General features: G+C 51.5%; 1 long non-coding RNA gene across 1 annotated transcript; it reads right to left on the bottom strand.

Moving 5' to 3' along the window:
* Positions 1 to 592: 592 nt before the first annotated feature.
* Positions 593 to 3479, bottom strand: LOC309805050. The gene is made up of 3 exons (XR_014294219.1): positions 3385 to 3479; positions 2979 to 3256; positions 593 to 1371 (listed from the first exon to the last, which is right to left on the bottom strand). It is a non-coding gene; the product is annotated as an uncharacterized lncRNA (long non-coding RNA).
* Positions 3480 to 4156: the final 677 nt, after the last annotated feature.

Below are 4156 nucleotides of genomic sequence, written 5' to 3'. Positions count from 1 at the left end.
CCTTCCAACCTCAGCATCTCTCTGCTGAGCTGTTTGCCTGCACCTGAGGATGGGTGTCTGCATTAAACAGCAGCTGCCCAGATCACCTACCCTCGCCTGGTCTCCCCCACTGCATGTGCTCATGCTCACTTGCTCTGCTTTTCTCTCCCTCACACACACAGATGGGAGTCAGCTTTCCAGCCACATTCAGTTCTCACTTTAATTCAAAAGCTAAATTGGGAAGAAGAGCAGCTTCACACTCCCAATTTAGCCTGGGAGAGAAAAAGGGAGACAGCCTGGATGTTGCCAGGGAAAGGAGAAAGTCTGGGTCTGGGGTGGGTAGTGGTGGCAAAAGTACCCAGAGCCCAAGAGAAGACCGTGAGACCCCTGCCACCCAGCTCCTAAAAATAAACCATCCAGAGCTATGACCCCAGAGTGACCCCTGTAAAGCCTCTTTCTAATACCAGTGCAGCCATTCTGGGCATTACCTCAGTCTAGGGGTGGGATTAGAGGAGGTAGAAGAAACTTGAGTTAAGAAAACTATCCAAAGAGGGAGATGCTGCTGCTTTGGTCACTGGTAGTAGGAAACCAGAAAATCCTTCTTAAATCTAACTTTAATCCCTCTGGTAATTGCTGAGATGAGATGAATGATGAATAGAAACAGAATCCATAAACAAATACTTGCTCACTAATATTCATTATTCACAATAGTCAAAAGGTAGGAACAACCCCAATGTCCATCAACAGATGAGAGGATAAACAAAACAAAATGTGGTACATACATACAATGGAATATTATTCAGCCTTAGAAAGAAATGAAATTCCGATGCATGCTACAACATGGATGAACCCTGAAAACATTATGCTAAGCCAGGCATAAAAGGACAAATATTATGGATAAATATCTTCACTTACATGAGGTACCTAGAATAGGCAAATTTAGAGAGACAAAAACTATAACAGAGGTTACCAGGGGCCAGAGGGGAGGGAACAGGATGGGGAATTACTGTTTCATGGGTACAGAGTTTCTGTTTGGGATGATAAAAAAAAGTTCTGCATATGGATACTGGTGATGGTTGCACAACATTGCAAATGTACTTAATGCCACTGAATAGGACACTTAAAATGGTTAAAATGGTAAATTTTATGTTATGTATATTTTACTGCAATATATTTTTGAAAAAAACAGAGTCCAATGTCAGCCTAAAGACATCGTCATCCTGCCATGATGGCTCTCTCTGTGGCTTGACCAGAGGGAAACTGGGTCCTTTCAGTTCCAAAGATCCCCTCCCTTTGCTGATAGGAACAGAAGTGCAGCCTCTGCCCAAGTGAAGCTCTTCTCCCTGGTTCTGGGTGCCAGCTTCCTCTTCAGTCACTCATTTTGACTTTGCCCTAAAACAGCGTTCCCCATAATATGGGTAGACCAGATAGGGTGATGATTAGAGGAAGAAAAAGAGAGGACTCTTCCATCCAGCCTCTCTAACTATCCTATTGCCTCTGTACCATGGGAAATGGATGCATTTTGGGCTGAGATGCCTGTCAGTAAATTTGGGTGTCAGTTTTTCTTGCTCTCTGCCTCTGACTGGGAGGCCCCTGAAGAGAGTCTCTGTGATAGCTGGTGCTGATGCACCCAGACCTCACCCTCTGTCCTGGATGATTGCATGGTTTCCTGGCTGGTGTCACCACCATTCCTCCCCCACCCAGCCTCCTGGAATTATTTTAAAATGGTGAGTCGGCTCTCTGACTGACTGGGAACCACGTCAGTGGGTGGGAGCTGGATTAGGGGCTCCCACAGTCACTGTGCTTCCCCCATGATAGCACATATCACACTGTTAAAATTGCTTGTTTACTTGTCTGTCTGCCTTACTGGGCTATGACCTGCAAAAAAGGCAGAACCCTCCTTACTTCTCCTTATATCTTTAATGCCTAGAGTGGAGCAGATGTGTGATAAGTAATCGTTGAATGAATGAATTGAAATGATGTGTTCACGTGTCTGCTTCCCCTATTCGATTTGACTCAAGAACCCGGTAAGATGAAAGCTTTGTCTGATTCATTCTAGGGCCCCAGAAAACAGTTCTTGGGATGAGCTGGGGTTCAGCTAGAGGGTTCTAGACTGTCTGGATTGGAATCCTGGCTCTACCACTGCCGGGCGCTCTGACCTTGAGCAAGTCGCCTGCCCTCTCTGAACCTGTTTCCTCTTCAGTGAAATGGGGATGAGAATGGAACCTACTTCATAAGGCATTGTGAGGACAAATGCCTGTCAAGTGTTTAGCATGGAGGCTGTCACATTGTAAATGTGACTTGGGGGTGGGGTGGGGATAGAGAATGCGTCTAGAGGTTAAGGAAAGTCAGAGGAAACGAGCACCACCACCGATTTCAGCATCCTGGTGTTTAGAGGGAGGGGACGGTTAGGCCAGTACCAGAGTGGGGTAACCCCAGGGGCTACCTGTCCCCGCTCCCTGCCCTCCCCCCAGGTCTGCAGAGTCCAAGCTCACCCACCACGAAGCTGAGCAGCCCTGGTGCTGGGTGGTGGTGAGGGGCCAGAAATAACCGCCGTTGCTATTCCTGCCTTTCTGGGCTGGATGGGAACGCTGCCTTTCTAATCTAAAGGCTGCTCTAGACTTCCTGCACATCAGTGGGCTCTTATGTAACACTCCCCTCCCTCTGCCTGCCCAACGAGCTTCCAGAGATTTCTGCAACCAGCTTTGCTGCACACTCAGCTGGGGGTGGGGGGAGCAAGGAAGCCACCACAGGATGGACTGTCCTCTAAGCCCAGGATCTTGCTGGCCCTGAGCCTGGGAGAGGGGCCACTCAGCACAGGGCAGGGGGACTGATGTCCAGGGACAGCAGCCTCTTTCTGCATCTGCAGGATACTCTGGGGCAGAGAGGACCAGGAGAGCAGGCCTAAACGATAAAGGTCATCTATCTTGACCCACTCCCTCCCTCTTCCCTCAATGGCCCCTCTGTGCCACCTCTATGACTTCCACTTCAGGCCTTACCTAACTTTGTCCGGCACATGACCCCTCAGGCAGACTCTGAGGACAGCAGCCCAGACCCCAACTCTCGCAGGCAGATCCCCACCTGGGCCAATCCTCCATGGGCTCTTCCCTGCAGCCCCGGATGCCATCTGGAGGGCGCATGCCAGGCACCTCTTCAGAGCCCAGTGGGCCCCCCTCTTCCTCAGGCCTCAGCATCACTCTGCACGGGCCTGTCTCAGAACTTGCCCTTCTCCACCTATCCTAGGGCTCAGGGTCTCCTCTGGCACCTGGTTTCCTGTCTGTAATTGGAGGAGATGAGATGGTTTCACACTACAACACTCTGGGATGATTCTCTCTCATTTCCCCCCTTCCTCCATGTCTCCACTTCTCCCCACCCTCTCAGTGCACCCTCTGTCCAACCCCATACCTGGCCTCTTCAGGTTTCTTCTCTCCGCACCCAAAGACCCTCCCTGGGGTGGGAGCAGAGCTACCCCCAGACCCATTGAAGGCCAGGCCCTCCACGTTTCCAGCAGAGCCGATCAGCCATCGGAAAGTGTGACAGGCACCCCAGACAGAACCAAAGCAAGAGTCACTTCCTGAGCCCTGGGCTGGCCACAGTGGTGGCAAACCACGATCTGAGCAGCACATGTGGGTGCTGACGTAGCCTGGGGCTGGGGAGGAGGAAGCAGCAATGGAAAAAGGGGCTTGTTTTACTCCGAGAGGCTTGCAGCCTGCTCAGCCCTGGGTCAGGCATGATGGTTCCCACTGGCTTTCTCCTGCAGCCTCAGCTGCCCTGGACCAGCTCAGTTCTGCTCTCACCTCTGCCTGTTCCTCTTCTCTGGTTTGCAAGGAAGGTCTGAGCACAGATAGCAGCTCAGACCTGCAGACCCTCTGAGGGCCTCTCACGTTTTCCAGGGTTTTTGGCATCAGTCACCCAGCAGGCAAGGTCTGAGAGTCCCAGACTCATCCCTGAGCCCCCCTGAGGCCCCGCTGACACCCGGGCCAGGGTGCTCAGGGCCTTCCTTCTCCCAACCTGGTTTCCTTTAGGCCCCAGACCTGTTGTCCCATCTGGGTTGTTGGTCACAAGTTGGGTGCTCACAAACCCTCCTTGGGAGGGGCCAATTCTTTTCACCATGTCACCTCCCCTCTCTGTCCCCCCAGTCACAGCAAACAAAAGTGTGCCATTGGGGCTTCCCTGG

Source organism: Mesoplodon mirus (assembly GCF_964341445.2).
Source record: "Mesoplodon mirus genome assembly, chromosome: 5".
In the NCBI taxonomy this organism is placed as follows: domain Eukaryota; kingdom Metazoa; phylum Chordata; class Mammalia; order Artiodactyla; family Ziphiidae; genus Mesoplodon; species Mesoplodon mirus.
This window is presented reverse-complemented; position numbering and strand designations above follow the sequence as displayed.